Consider the following 17,018-nt stretch of genomic DNA (forward strand, 5'->3'; position numbering starts at 1 on the left):
TATTTTTCCAGTGAATTTTACTCTAATACAATACACTTTTATGCTTCTTGAAGTCTTTTATTTGGTCACCTATCATATTTCTATGCAACAAAAATAATTGTATAAATTTTTAATTTAAAAAATTTTTCTGGACATAAAGCTCTAAGTGTTAAAAAATTTCTTCTAGGTTGAGTTTCCTGAAAATTATTACTATCCAGTTGATCAAAACAACATAATATTATAGATTTTGATAAATACTAAATATAAAAAAAGAAAATATTATTGAGAAGAATCTCTTAAGAAGAATAGCCTATTTGCTCCTGAATGAATATTTGTTATTATTTGATTAAGGCAAGGTTCAACATCAATTAGTTTTATGTTTTTATATTCTATGTATATGTAAGCTCTGAAAAAACTTAACATAAATAAGAAGATAGAAATGGAAGGAGTTTTGGGAGAGCAACATCACTCAATTCTTTGAACTCCTTCCAAGTTATGTGTCAAAAATTCCTATGGTGATCTATCATCAAAAATATTTTTATTAATCTATCAGTTGACAATTCAATTAGGTTCTCTTCAATTTTGGTCCTGAGTTGCAGAAAGATTTGTCACCCTGTCATTAGAGTCATTTTATTTCTCGATTTATAGGAAGTATACCAAAAGAGCTTTTTTTGCTGAGATGTATTCAATAGCTGATAATTTTAGTTTTGATACACATTTAATGATAAGTAGTCTTGATAAAATGCTTTCTTTTCATGCACTTTCAATATGCTATTGTTAAAATCTCGGAAGTATAGAATTAGCTAATTTATGGAAAATGTTTATTTTACTTATTTGGCAAAGCAGTCCTCATGTCAAACCAATCAGCCAAATCAGATTTACTATCTGTCAGAAAAAGTGGCTTTGTTTCTTAATCCGTGTGTTAATATGTGTATTCATGAAACCCTTTCACATCTGAATTCTAAATCTGAGAGAGATAGTAACAGCGTTGAGTCCTGCCAAGACTTTATTGCTTGGATGGAATAAAGCAATTTTGGAGTTGAGTTGTGTAAGTGATTGGAATCTTGGGTGAAAATGTCTTAGGATGCATAAAAAGAAGTAAAGAAATATTAGTCCCAGTCAAGCATATCTCTAGATTTGACAGAAGTTAGGCTCCAAAAGATAGGGGCAGAAAAGAGATATTTACATCGTAAAACCAGGTACACATGAAAAACATGAAAATCTGATGGTAATACTGCTAATGATTCTCAGGAAAAAAATAAAGGGGAGACCAACAAAGAAATCACTGACACTTCACAGAAAACACTGTGATGAATTCAGGTTCTAAAGTTCCCCAAATATGGAATGCATGTAAAACTGTGGCAGAGGTCTGGAAGAATATGAGAACAGGTAGAAGGCTAGAACAGTAGAGAATTGTGAGGGTGCTACCAAGGGCAGGGAGTGAGCTGGACAAGGACAAGATTAGCCCACAGTGGCCCTAGATGCTGTATTACTTTAGATGACAGGTACTTCTCTACTTAGCTATTTTTCTTCCATATTGAAGATCAATAAAATTAGTTTTCTAACTGGAAAAGTAGAATAAAGTCTGAAATACATGATAAAACAATAAAAGACACTAATCCCATTTAAACAAAATCATTTTAATTTTAATGAATTGCCCTATCATTTATAGAAAGGATTTATAAACACAGTTGCAGAGTTTCCATCAGTAATATTTAACAAATCATGATGAACTGGGAGGCACCGCATGAGGAGACTGATAACTTTTCTAAAAAAGCGTACGTCTTAAAAATTGGGTGTTGATATATTCAATATCAATGCTAAAAACTTGCTAGAACTAAAAACTAAAGTAATTAACTAATGATCTCTTACAAAATACCTCTTACCTCTCTCTTTCAAGGACCAGGAAGAATCTGTAGGTAAAAACCACAGGAGACCAGATCACAACTCAAGATAAGATAAATTTCATTAAAATTTACAGTGGCCTGAACTTGAACCATCATTATATCTACATGTCTATTGAGAATGCAAGCAGGGGACAGACACTGAAGCAAAGACATCACCACAGTCTGAAGGGTACTTGAAGGGTCTCTTTTTGGGTGGAATTGTATTTAGGCAATCTCAGAGATTTCAGTCCCAATTCTTAGTTTCTCGAATTCTATGCAGCTGCCTTGAGTGAATGGAATAGACCTGCTTAAAAAGCATGAATTTCTTTGAATGCTTTCTAAGTTTCCCCCAACAGCCCTTGGTAGGAGATGGTGTCAGGTGGCAGGTCTGGAGAAGTGTGGAAGCGCATGCGTGCATCATTGGTGAGGGTGGAGATGGAGGAAGAACTGCTCTCTATAAACCTGGGCTGTATGGATCATCAGCACAATCCACTGGGAAGACCAATGGGGTGTGGGGTTTGGATTTTCTTGGTGTTAAGATTTATCTGCCTCACGTTTAGTCTCTGAGAGGTCTTTGCTGCTCTTACAGATTTGGAGGCTCTGAATCATTGACAAAATCTCCTGTTTGGTTTGCTGCCATTGTATCTGCCCCTCGCTCTGAAGAGTCAGTTCTGTGTTTTATTGATCATTCTGCATGCAGAGACACCTGTATTGGCTTCATCACCACTGTGCTCATGGCTTTCAGTTTTTGCCTTGTGGGAACAGAGGGGCTATCCAGCCTTCCTCAAGATTTTGAATATATGCATTTGTAGGAATTCATTTGTTTTCCATGGCAAAAATTATTTGAAAACTACAGGTCTTATGAAAAGCAGGAATAGAGTTACTTATAAGATAGCTCTAAGAGGTGCGTATATGTGTATGTGTGCGTGAATATTGAGATGAGTGGCTTCAGGCATACATTGAAGTGCAGTTGCATTTTTCTGTGTATGACAGACTCTACTCAGCAATCTCTTAGCTTCCCTTATTTACAAACCAGGAACTTCAGCTGTTCTATTAAAGACTGGATGTGAAAGCTGAAGTGCTTTGCCGATACAGACATCAAAGGGACTTAGGTGTATTTTCCCCCATATGTTTTAGCTAGTTTTTCCCTTCATGCCTGATATCAGTCAGAGAGAGTGCTAGAGTGTAATACCTCACACCTCAGAGATTAAACACCTTCTCAGTTGGTATTTCTGTTTCTACTTCATTTCCTGCCACCTTCTATCATAAGCACCTTGCACCATGTCATGAACGCTCTTGGTTCTGTCTGAGCAATGAGACTGTGTTTTTCAAAACCATTATTTTGCAGATAAGTAGACTCTGCCTTGTCTTTGACGTGAGCTTAGTTGCTGAATGAATAGCTTTTTTGGACATTGAGATAAGATTATAATAGAGTCTATAATAGCAATGCCAATCACGGGTGGCAGAAAGGCTGTTACTCTTGGACTGTTGTATTTGTAAATCATGCTAGATTTCCCATGGCTTAATCTAAAAATGCTACCCTGTCAGTGATGGAGGCTTACATTTTGAGTTCCCAAGAAAAATATTTCAGAAAGAACATCCTACTCTTCTTTACTGTGTAATAAATAAGTTCTAGGAAGGACTCGGATCATCTAAGGAATCACTCAGGTGGCATTTTCACTTTTGTACCTAACCCTGCAGGATCCAGGCAGTTACCACATTCACTTGCATGTAAATTGATTCTTATTTGTACTGAAAGTTGTATTTTTGTTGGTTTGTTTTATTTTTCTTTTGCTTGAATTAGAAGCACATGTCTTGAGATGGGTGAGGAAGTGTGGATTTTGGAGCTCTGTGTCTAGGGGGCAGACCTACAAGAAGGAAGAGGCAGGTTGGAGGACCAGTTAGGGGTGAGGAATCAACTCCTAAAAGCAAGAAGACCTGGAGTTAGGTATTAAAAAAAAAAAGCAAAAACAAAAAGGAAGTGTTTTCAAATATTCTACAGATCTTCATGGTATTGGTATGTTTTTAAGGGTAAAATGCTAAGATATAGTGTAATAAATCAGATTTTGTGTTTCATTTGCCTACTATCTTGAGAGATATTTCATTTTTTTATCTGGGGAAGGTGGCTTTTCATATAATTTTCTGTATACTTCTGTATCCCTTCTCTATACACCTCAGTCACTAAAAAGCAAAGTAACAAAGGGGCTGTGGACTGTTTCTTTCTAAGGAAAAGACCTATTTTGAAGTATGTTCCTATGTAAAGGCCTATTGTGATTTTAGGAATCTAAAATCCACAAGTTATAGTAATATTTTATAAATAACCACTTAAATGAGTCAATACTTAAAGGGACCCTTTAGGAAAATTATAAGGAAATAATAGGTCAATTTAGATTTAGAAAAAACATCAGATTATTTTGCTTAATTGTTGCAGTTGAAAGATAAGCAAAACGAGGCTCAGAGAAATTGAAAATTGTGTCATAAGTATTTTTTTTTAGCCTGAGTTAGATGTGAAATCCTGATTCCTTGCATGTTATTCCTGCGTTCAAGCTCTCTGGAATATGTTTGGTATCTTCTGTAATGGAAATGTTCATAACCAAACCTACTATTTTTTTAATATATACAAAATTTTTCTAAACCAGAAAAATGTCTCTAATCATAAATTGTCAATTGTAATGAAGTACCAATAAACATCTAAAATATGATCAATTTCCTCTATGAAAAAAGAAATTCTAAATATTGAATAACAGAACAACCAATAAGAAAACTCCAGTTCATTACATGTATGCTCTCCAAATTACAGCCACAACCTTAAGATTAACGTCAGACACAAACTGAAATTAGGTAATGTTAGCTTGAAACAAACCAGTTCCCTCACCTGTGAAGGTGGGAATTTGACCCATAATAGTTGTTACATAATTACTAAGAGGCAGTTTACTGACTCCAGGTTCATGAAATACTTGAATTTCTGGATAGTATATTGAAGGCATCCTTGCCTCCTATGTCTCAGTCATCTACCACCAGAAACTGCCTATGTGAATTGATTAATTCTAAAGTGGAAAAGACATTGTCATTTCTGACATTTCTGCAGCCTCCCTTAGAACCCAGCACAGACTCTGTCGGGTACATGCTACTAGCACTATTGAAGTCTGTAAATCAAGATGTAGCTAAATCACTATTTTCCCCAAATTCATTCTGCTGAATGTTCCAAAGGATATTAACTGATGGGGGTAAACGGTTTTATGGAACATACTTTGGAGAGGTAATATGCAGTTTCCCCAAATTCTAAACACTACATATACTTCACTGTATATCTTTTAGCACTAAAACACACTCTGGGCAACTTATTGAAGACCTGGGATTATTCTGAAGTTGTCCAAGTACATTTCTTCTACAGCAACCACTGCACACGTTTAAGGAAGATCCTTCTTCATTAAAGTTCTGTAGCACTTTTCTCAGCCTTTGACAAAACGTTGGATGGGAGGGGGAACATATTTCATTTCATTTAATCCCCTTTGCTACAGATTTGGTAGATACACTTCTGGTTAAGTTTTGGGTATTGAAACTTGTTTCCTCTCAGACATTTTAAAATATCAAATGTCAACAATGTCCTGAGACTATAATGATGAAAATTAAGTCTCCTAAAAACCTAGTACAGGAAAGGAACTCAGTACACTCCCTTTATGTAAAGGGAAGAAACATGGAAACTGGGATGTATGGCTCTTAACCCAGAAGACTTGCTACCACATCCAGCTGCCTCATCCTCTCCAATCCCATCTTCAGGAAAGTATACTGAAATAAAAGCTATAAAGAGAATAACTGAAATGAATACAGTGTTTTTAAAACATGTGCTGGCTGGTTTTATTAAAAAAAAGTTTTTTTTGCACAATTTGCTCTTCACTAGTCTGTTCTGGCATGCTTCTAATGATATTAGAATCACTCAGAATATAAAACACAATAATTTCACAATTCAGTAAATGGAAACTGGTAATCATCAAATTAACAGTGGTTATCTTCAAAAATTATTACACTGTCTGTGCTGTCATTTCTCGAGTTTGATCAAAGATACCAAGAGCCATAGACCCTTCCCACATGAGCTGCATCATATAAATCAGACTTGGTTTTTATCACCAGCAGTTTAGAAAACCAGACTTAGGGAAAGAATTAGGTCTGGGAACACATGCATGGTCTTAATATAGCAAACGTTGAACTGATTGTTACGAAATCAGAACAGCAAGAATATTTACAGTATTTTATCAATTAATTAAAAATTCAGAAGCTCAAAACATGTGTTATTTGCAGGCATTTCTATAAAAAAAGAAGTTCTAAAAGATTAAACTCATTTGAAAGAATTGCATATTATAAAATGATTTATTTTGCATCATAAACTTTAATTATAAAACATTTCCACAGATGTTTTTCTATGTATTTTTCACAAAAAACAGGTGAAGTGAGTGGATATGAACTGCACTTCACATATAAGAATTCTGAAGCTCTGAATTGAAAAGCTACATCTAAGATATCAGGACTGGATCTCAGGCCCAGGACTCCTGACTCCACATCCCAGAGTCTTTGCCTTGTCTCACAGTTTGCTCTTTAATATTTAATTGACCCGCCTTTCCATCTCCATTACTCATCTCTCAGATTTTCTTCCAGTTCAGGAAATAATAATGAGAATTTTTAAAGACCGAAGAGATAGTGGTAGGGAATTTCCAAAACAATTTTGCAACTGAGGAAATATACCTGAGAGAATAGACTCCTGGTAGTTAGGATGCAAGAGGCGATGACATCCTGAAGCCAGTTCATACAGATTGGAAAGAGTCCATTGTTAAATTTACAGCAGTTTTGCTCTTTGTTAAATAGCTATTATCAAAAATTCAATTACAAAACTTGTAATTGAACATTATGTTAAAAACAAAGGTAATAAATACTCTACTTGTCACTTCCTAGTTATTTTACTACAGTTTACTAGTATCTTTGCTTTTGATGTTGTTTACAACTATGGTAGCTGTGTGGTAGAAATCCTGTGTCTGTTACCTGCTTTTCCCAGTTCTGCATTGGTAGTTCAGCACTAACCATGATGGAAGTATTTATACCATGAAAATCACAAATGCTACAATTATTGTTTTGTTCATTATCTGGACTTAAAAAAATGACAAAAATATATATTGCAGATTAAATTGAAAATTGTCTTGTGTCTGTAGCTGTTGGATTGTGAATGGCTCATAAAATGGAGAAAATATTTGTCTAGTATATGAAACCACTATNGTTTTGTTTTTTTCTTTGAATTCATATTTCCATTATATTTTTCCAGTGAATTTTACTCTAATACAATACACTTTTATGCTTCTTGAAGTCTTTTATTTGGTCACCTATCATATTTCTATGCAACAAAAATAATTGTATAAATTTTTAATTTAAAAAATTTTTCTGGACATAAAGCTCTAAGTGTTAAAAAATTTCTTCTAGGTTGAGTTTCCTGAAAATTATTACTATCCAGTTGATCAAAACAACATAATATTATAGATTTTGATAAATACTAAATATAAAAAAAGAAAATATTATTGAGCAGAATCTCTTAAGAAGAATAGCCTATTTGCTCCTGAATGAATATTTGTTATTATTTGATTAAGGCAAGGTTCAACATCAATTAGTTTTATGTTTTTATATTCTATGTATATGTAAGCTCTGAAAAAACTTAACATAAATAAGAAGATAGAAATGGAAGGAGTTTTGGGAGAGCAACATCACTCAATTCTTTGAACTCCTTCCAAGTTATGTGTCAAAAATTCCTATGGTGATCTATCATCAAAAATATTTTTATTAATCTATCAGTTGACAATTCAATTAGGTTCTCTTCAATTTTGGTCCTGAGTTGCAGAAAGATTTGTCACCCTGTCATTAGAGTCATTTTATTTCTCGATTTATAGGAAGTATACCAAAAGAGCTTTTTTTGCTGAGATGTATTCAATAGCTGATAATTTTAGTTTTGATACACATTTAATGATAAGTAGTCTTGATAAAATGCTTTCTTTTCATGCACTTTCAATATGCTATTGTTAAAATCTCGGAAGTATAGAATTAGCTAATTTATGGAAAATGTTTATTTTACTTATTTGGCAAAGCAGTCCTCATGTCAAACCAATCAGCCAAATCAGATTTACTATCTGTCAGAAAAAGTGGCTTTGTTTCTTAATCCGTGTGTTAATATGTGTATTCATGAAACCCTTTCACATCTGAATTCTAAATCTGAGAGAGATAGTAACAGCATTGAGTCCTGCCAAGACTTTATTGCTTGGATGGAATAAAGCAATTTTGGAGTTGAGTTGTGTAAGTGATTGGAATCTTGGGTGAAAATGTCTTAGGATGCATAAAAAGAAGTAAAGAAATATTAGTCCCAGTCAAGCATATCTCTAGATTTGACAGAAGTTAGGCTCCAAAAGATAGGGGCAGAAAAGAGATATTTACATCGTAAAACCAGGTACACATGAAAAACATGAAAATCTGATGGTAATACTGCTAATGATTCTCAGGAAAAAAATAAAGGGGAGACCAACAAAGAAATCACTGACACTTCACAGAAAACACTGTGATGAATTCAGGTTCTAAAGTTCCCCAAATATAGAATGCATGTAAAACTGTGGCAGAGGTCTGGAAGAATATGAGAACAGGTAGAAGGCTAGAACAGTAGAGAATTGTGAGGGTGCTACCAAGGGCAGGGAGTGAGCTGGACAAGGACAAGATTAGCCCACAGTGGCCCTAGATGCTGTATTACTTTAGATGACAGGTACTTCTCTACTTAGCTATTTTTCTTCCATATTGAAGATCAATAAAATTAGTTTTCTAACTGGAAAAGTAGAATAAAGTCTGAAATACATGATAAAACAATAAAAGACACTAATCCCATTTAAACAAAATCATTTTAATTTTAATGAATTGCCCTATCATTTATAGAAAGGATTTATAAACACAGTTGCAGAGTTTCCATCAGTAATATTTAACAAATCATGATGAACTGGGAGGCACCGCATGAGGAGACTGATAACTTTTCTAAAAAAGCGTACGTCTTAAAAATTGGGTGTTGATATATTCAATATCAATGCTAAAAACTTGCTAGAACTAAAAACTAAAGTAATTAACTAATGATCTCTTACAAAATACCTCTTACCTCTCTCTTTCAAGGACCAGGAAGAATCTGTAGGTAAAAACCACAGGAGACCAGATCACAACTCAAGATAAGATAAATTTCATTAAAATTTACAGTGGCCTGAACTTGAACCATCATTATATCTACATGTCTATTGAGAATGCAAGCAGGGGACAGACACTGAAGCAAAGACATCACCACAGTCTGAAGGGTACTTGAAGGGTCTCTTTTTGGGTGGAATTGTATTTAGGCAATCTCAGAGATTTCAGTCCCAATTCTTAGTTTCTCGAATTCTATGCAGCTGCCTTGAGTGAATGGAATAGACCTGCTTAAAAAGCATGAATTTCTTTGAATGCTTTCTAAGTTTCCCCCAACAGCCCTTGGTAGGAGATGGTGTCAGGTGGCAGGTCTGGAGAAGTGTGGAAGCGCATGCGTGCATCATTGGTGAGGGTGGAGATGGAGGAAGAACTGCTCTCTATAAACCTGGGCTGTAGGGATCATCAGCACAATCCACTGGGAAGACCAATGGGGTGTGGGGTTTGGATTTTCTTGGTGTTAAGATTTATCTGCCTCACGTTTAGTCTCTGAGAGGTCTTTGCTGCTCTTACAGATTTGGAGGCTCTGAATCATTGACAAAATCTCCTGTTTGGTTTGCTGCCATTGTATCTGCCCCTCGCTCTGAAGAGTCAGTTCTGTGTTTTATTGATCATTCTGCATGCAGAGACACCTGTATTGGCTTCATCACCACTGTGCTCATGGCTTTCAGTTTTTGCCTTGTGGGAACAGAGGGGCTATCCAGCCTTCCTCAAGATTTTGAATATATGCATTTGTAGGAATTCATTTGTTTTCCATGGCAAAAATTATTTGAAAACTACAGGTCTTATGAAAAGCAGGAATAGAGTTACTTATAAGATAGCTCTAAGAGGTGCGTATATGTGTATGTGTGCGTGAATATTGAGATGAGTGGCTTCAGGCATACATTGAAGTGCAGTTGCATTTTTCTGTGTATGACAGACTCTACTCAGCAATCTCTTAGCTTCCCTTATTTACAAACCAGGAACTTCAGCTGTTCTATTAAAGACTGGATGTGAAAGCTGAATTGCTTTGCCGATACAGACATCAAAGGGACTTAGGTGTATTTTCCCCCATATGTTTTAGCTAGTTTTTCCCTTCATGCCTGATATCAGTCAGAGAGAGTGCTAGAGTGTAATACCTCACACCTCAGAGATTAAACACCTTCTCAGTTGGTATTTCTGTTTCTACTTCATTTCCTGCCACCTTCTATCATAAGCACCTTGCACCATGTCATGAACGCTCTTGGTTCTGTCTGAGCAATGAGACTGTGTTTTTCAAAACCATTATTTTGCAGATAAGTAGACTCTGCCTTGTCTTTGACGTGAGCTTAGTTGCTGAATGAATAGCTTTTTTGGACATTGAGATAAGATTATAATAGAGTCTATAATAGCAATGCCAATCACGGGTGGCAGAAAGGCTGTTACTCTTGGACTGTTGTATTTGTAAATCATGCTAGATTTCCCATGGCTTAATCTAAAAATGCTACCCTGTCAGTGATGGAGGCTTACATTTTGAGTTCCCAAGAAAAATATTTCAGAAAGAACATCCTACTCTTCTTTACTGTGTAATAAATAAGTTCTAGGAAGGACTCGGATCATCTAAGGAATCACTCAGGTGGCATTTTCACTTTTGTACCTAACCCTGCAGGATCCAGGCAGTTACCACATTCACTTGCATGTAAATTGATTCTTATTTGTACTGAAAGTTGTATTTTTGTTGGTTTGTTTTATTTTTCTTTTGCTTGAATTAGAAGCACATGTCTTGAGATGGGTGAGGAAGTGTGGATTTTGGAGCTCTGTGTCTAGGGGGCAGACCTACAAGAAGGAAGAGGCAGGTTGGAGGACCAGTTAGGGGTGAGGAATCAACTCCTAAAAGCAAGAAGACCTGGAGTTAGGTATTAAAAAAAAAAAGCAAAAACAAAAAGGAAGTGTTTTCAAATATTCTACAGATCTTCATGGTATTGGTATGTTTTTAAGGGTAAAATGCTAAGATATAGTGTAATAAATCAGATTTTGTGTTTCATTTGCCTACTGTCTTGAGAGATATTTCATTTTTTTATCTGGGGAAGGTGGCTTTTCATATAATTTTCTGTATACTTCTGTATCCCTTCTCTATACACCTCAGTCACTAAAAAGCAAAGTAACAAAGGGGCTGTGGACTGTTTCTTTCTAAGGAAAAGACCTATTTTGAAGTATGTTCCTATGTAAAGGCCTATTGTGATTTTAGGAATCTAAAATCCACAAGTTATAGTAATATTTTATAAATAACCACTTAAATGAGTCAATACTTAAAGGGACCCTTTAGGAAAATTATAAGGAAATAATAGGTCAATTTAGATTTAGAAAAAACATCAGATTATTTTGCTTAATTGTTGCAGTTGAAAGATAAGCAAAACGAGGCTCAGAGAAATTGAAAATTGTGTCATAAGTATTTTTTTTTAGCCTGAGTTAGATGTGAAATCCTGATTCCTTGCATGTTATTCCTGCGTTCAAGCTCTCTGGAATATGTTTGGTATCTTCTGTAATGGAAATGTTCATAACCAAACCTACTATTTTTTTAATATATACAAAATTTTTCTAAACCAGAAAAATGTCTCTAATCATAAATTGTCAATTGTAATGAAGTACCAATAAACATCTAAAATATGATCAATTTCCTCTATGAAAAAAGAAATTCTAAATATTGAATAACAGAACAACCAATAAGAAAACTCCAGTTCATTACATGTATGCTCTCCAAATTACAGCCACAACCTTAAGATTAACGTCAGACACAAACTGAAATTAGGTAATGTTAGCTTGAAACAAACCAGTTCCCTCACCTGTGAAGGTGGGAATTTGACCCATAATAGTTGTTACATAATTACTAAGAGGCAGTTTACTGACTCCAGGTTCATGAAATACTTGAATTTCTGGATAGTATATTGAAGGCATCCTTGCCTCCTATGTCTCAGTCATCTACCACCAGAAACTGCCTATGTGAATTGATTAATTCTAAAGTGGAAAAGACATTGTCATTTCTGACATTTCTGCAGCCTCCCTTAGAACCCAGCACAGACTCTGTCGGGTACATGCTACTAGCACTATTGAAGTCTGTAAATCAAGATGTAGCTAAATCACTATTTTCCCCAAATTCATTCTGCTGAATGTTCCAAAGGATATTAACTGATGGGGGTAAACGGTTTTATGGAACATACTTTGGAGAGGTAATATGCAGTTTCCCCAAATTCTAAACACTACATATACTTCACTGTATATCTTTTAGCACTAAAACACACTCTGGGCAACTTATTGAAGACCTGGGATTATTCTGAAGTTGTCCAAGTACATTTCTTCTACAGCAACCACTGCACACGTTTAAGGAAGATCCTTCTTCATTAAAGTTCTGTAGCACTTTTCTCAGCCTTTGACAAAACGTTGGATGGGAGGGGGAACATATTTCATTTCATCTAATCCCCTTTGCTACAGATTTGGTAGATACACTTCTGGTTAAGTTTTGGGTATTGAAACTTGTTTCCTCTCAGACATTTTAAAATATCAAATGTCAACAATGTCCTGAGACTATAATGATGAAAATTAAGTCTCCTAAAAACCTAGTACAGGAAAGGAACTCAGTACACTTCCTTTATGTAAAGGGAAGAAACATGGAAACTGGGATGTATGGCTCTTAACCCAGAAGACTTGCTACCACATCCAGCTGCCTCATCCTCTCCAATCCCATCTTCAGGAAAGTATACTGAAATAAAAGCTATAAAGAGAATAACTGAAATGAATACAGTGTTTTTAAAACATGTGCTGGCTGGTTGTATAAAAAAAGTTTTTTTTGCACAATTTGCTCTTCACTAGTCTGTTCTGGCATGCTTCTAATGATATTAGAATCACTCAGAATATAAAACACAATAATTTCACAATTCAGTAAATGGAAACTGGTAATCATCAAATTAACAGTGGTTATCTTCAAAAATTATTACACTGTCTGTGCTGTCATTTCTCGAGTTTGATCAAAGATACCAAGAGCCATAGACCCTTCCCACATGAGCTGCATCATATAAATCAGACTTGGTTTTTATCACCAGCAGTTTAGAAAACCAGACTTAGGGAAAGGATTAGGTCTGGGAACACATGCATGGTCTTAATATAGCAAACGTTGAACTGATTGTTACGAAATCAGAACAGCAAGAATATTTGCAGTATTTTATCAATTAATTAAAAATTCAGAAGCTCAAAACGTGTTATTTGCAGGCATTTCTATAAAAAAAGAAGTTCTAAAAGATTAAACTCATTTGAAAGAATTGCATATTATAAAATGATTTATTTTGCATCATAAACTTTAATTATAAAACATTTCCACAGATGTTTTTCTATGTATTTTTCACAAAAAACAGGTGAAGTGAGTGGATATGAACTGCACTTCACATATAAGAATTCTGAAGCTCTGAATTGAAAAGCTACATCTAAGATATCAGGACTGGATCTCAGGCCCAGGACTCCTGACTCCACATCCCAGAGTCTTTGCCTTGTCTCACAGTTTGCTCTTTAATATNATACTGAAATAAAAGCTATAAAGAGAATAACTGAAATGAATACAGTGTTTTTAAAACATGTGCTGGCTGGTTGTATAAAAAAAGTTTTTTTTGCACAATTTGCTCTTCACTAGTCTGTTCTGGCATGCTTCTAATGATATTAGAATCACTCAGAATATAAAACACAATAATTTCACAATTCAGTAAATGGAAACTGGTAATCATCAAATTAACAGTGGTTATCTTCAAAAATTATTACACTGTCTGTGCTGTCATTTCTCGAGTTTGATCAAAGATACCAGGAGCCATAGACCCTTCCCACATGAGCTGCATCATATAAATCAGACTTGGTTTTATCACCAGCAGTTTAGAAAACCAGACTTAGGGAAAGGATTAGGTCTGGGAACACATGCATGGTCTTAATATAGCAAACATTGAACTGATTGTTACGAAATCAGAACAGCAAGAATATTTGCAGTATTTTATCAATTAATTAAAAATTCAGAAGCTCAAAACGTGTTATTTGCAGGCATTTCTATAAAAAAAGAAGTTCTAAAAGATTAAACTCATTTGAAAGAATTGCATATTATAAAATGATTTATTTTGCATCATAAACTTTAATTATAAAACATTTCCACAGATGTTTTTCTATGTATTTTTCACAAAAAACAGGTGAAGTGAGTGGATATGAACTGCACTTCACATATAAGAATTCTGAAGCTCTGAATTGAAAAGCTACATCTAAGATATCAGGACTGGATCTCAGGCCCAGGACTCCTGACTCCACATCCCAGAGCTCTTTGCCTTGTCTCACAGTTTGCTCTTTAATAGTTAATTGACCCGCCTTTCCATCTCCATTACTCATCTCTCAGATTTTCTTCCAGTTCAGGAAATAATAATGAGAATTTTTAAAGACCGAAGAGATAGTGGTAGGGAATTTCCAAAACAATTTTGCAACTGAGGAAATATACCTGAGAGAATAGACTCCTGGTAGTTAGGATGCAAGAGGCGATGACATCCTGAAGCCAGTTCATACAGATTGGAAAGAGTCCATTGTTAAATTTACAGCAGTTTTGCTCTTTGTTAAATAGCTATTATCAAAAATTCAATTACAAAACTTGTAATTGAACATTATGTTAAAAACAAAGGTAATAAATACTCTACTTGTCACTTCCTAGTTATTTTACTACAGTTTACTAGTATCTTTGCTTTTGATGTTGTTTACAACTATGGTAGCTGTGTGGTAGAAATCCTGTGTCTGTTACCTGCTTTTCCCAGTTCTGCATTGGTAGTTCAGCACTAACCATGATGGAAGTATTTATACCATGAAAATCACAAATGCTACAATTATTGTTTTGTTCATTATCTGGACTTAAAAAAATGACAAAAATATATATTGCAGATTAAATTGAAAATTGTCTTGTGTCTGTAGCTGTTGGATTGTGAATGGCTCATAAAATGGAGAAAATATTTGTCTAGTATATGAAACCACTATCTGATTCAGCAAAGAAATTGCTCTTGTCAGTGAAAATTGAATGAAATCTGACAAACGTCCTTGTTTTACTTTAGACTCACTCTGTAATGTAAAAGAAAATATCAACTAACGTTTACGTCAGAACTCCACTTATTTGTCAGTGACGTGAGAGACTTCTTTTGGAGTGGGATCATAATCGAGCATTTATACATAGTCTAACTTTGTGGCACTATTATTGGGGGTAGAATGGAAGGAGAAGCTGACAATAGATTTTATAAAAAAGATAAGTCACACCATAGTCCTTGGTATGGAATTTACAATGATTACTATTATATATTGTATCATTATTTATAAATTGGGTGCTAATGTTCTTAAAGCAGTACATTTTATATTAAATTTTTCCCCCTTGGAGAGCTAGTTGTTAAACACTTAGCATACCACAGGATGGAAGGCAGGTTTTGTTGGAAGATGAGCCCTGCAGATGAGAGGGATACTAGAGAAATCTGTGCTTGTCACTTTGTAATTCTTTTTGAACAAGAGCTCTAATTATGTATAACGATGTCAGTTTTATGTAATAGACCTCTGTGACCTTTTCCTATATTGTACAGGGAGGGACTCTTTTCTACCTGTGAGGTGTCAGCTTCAAATGCCAGAATGTATTTTCATTATAAAAAGTTACCAACTTACATAGACAAATGGAGGACAAAAACAAAAACAACCCCCCCCCAAAAAAAACCCTCTCATTAGCTGTAGGTTAGCTTGGCCAATGGCCCCAATATTCTTTCTTAACACTATCCTTTATTTCACTTTCCTAGTACCCAGTACCGTACAATGATGTTATCTTCTGGAACTAAGAACCTCAGCTCTGGTGCATCTTTGGTCCTATAGGGCTTCACTCCATTGATGTGACTTCTCCAGAATTAGTCATAATTTACCTGTCTTTTATGCTATCCCCCTGGGCCCCATGTTATATTATGCTACTGTAATGATAGTCACCAAGGAGTTAATGACATCCTCTCTCCAAGTAATATATGTTCACATTTACACATATTTGTTTTCTGGTCATGATGTAACCCCGGTTGATAGTTCAAGGGTTGGGATTCTAAGCATGTGGCTTAATGGTAGTGGTGGAGAATATTCAATAAATAATTGTGGATTGATTGATAGGATGTCCTTCTGGACTCCTTCAATTATATCACTTCCAACTTCTGTACTGAAAGCCAAATTAGTCGTATGATTTCTCCCCCACCCGTTATTGAATTTTGAATTAAAATTAATTTATATGAAATCCAGAATTGTAGATTGGTCATCTACTAGTTTTCTGGTAAAGCTAGCTTGGGCTTTAGAACTGGCTTGCTTCGTCATTCATACATGCCCCGTTGGTTTTTATTTGGGGTTTAACTTGTACTGTAGTTAATCATATTTAAGTTCCATTTGTAAAGGCCTTGATGAGACAGCAGAAATGTCAAAAGAGAAGAAGAAATCATGAGATGCCATGGTCTTTTGACTTCCAATTGAAGAGTGGAGGTTAGTTATAGGTCAAAGTGAATGAAGGGCTGTTTTGTTGTCACAAGAAGCTTGCTGAGGTAAGATAAGGTAATCTTACTGAGAATACATTCTTCCTTATAAACCTTCTGTGGCTATTGTATGAGTTAAATAGGAATATCGGGTGTTATATATATTTATATATATTTAATATATGAAATATATTTAATATATGAAATATATTTAATATATGAAATAGTTAACTGAATATGAGCATCAGAGAGAGGAGGGTGAAGGAAAGTACTTTGTAATTAGGCAGGCTGGCTTCCAATCCTAGCTCTGCCTACTCAGAAGACTTAATCTATCTTTTTTTTTTAAAGATTTTATTTATTTATTTGACGGAGATAGAGACATCCAGCGAGAGAGGGAACACAAGCAGGGGGAGTGGGAGAG

At 35.0% G+C, this 17,018-nt stretch overlaps 3 non-coding genes across 3 annotated transcripts; all 3 read right to left on the reverse strand.

Annotated features, from left to right (window-relative positions):
* Positions 1–5,984: 5,984 nt before the first annotated feature.
* LOC117804315 lies at positions 5,985–6,111 on the reverse strand. Its single transcript, XR_004628653.1, has one exon. It is a non-coding gene; the product is annotated as a small nucleolar RNA SNORA72 (small nucleolar RNA).
* Positions 6,112–13,147: 7,036 nt separating this feature from the next.
* On the reverse strand, positions 13,148–13,274 carry LOC117804314. The gene has a single exon (XR_004628652.1). It is a non-coding gene; the product is annotated as a small nucleolar RNA SNORA72 (small nucleolar RNA).
* A 683-nt stretch (positions 13,275–13,957) lies between these two features.
* On the reverse strand, positions 13,958–14,084 carry LOC117804252. The gene has a single exon (XR_004628600.1). It is a non-coding gene; the product is annotated as a small nucleolar RNA SNORA72 (small nucleolar RNA).
* Positions 14,085–17,018: the final 2,934 nt, after the last annotated feature.

This window comes from Ailuropoda melanoleuca, chromosome 10 (assembly GCF_002007445.2).
Source record: "Ailuropoda melanoleuca isolate Jingjing chromosome 10, ASM200744v2, whole genome shotgun sequence".
Lineage (NCBI taxonomy): Eukaryota > Metazoa > Chordata > Mammalia > Carnivora > Ursidae > Ailuropoda > Ailuropoda melanoleuca.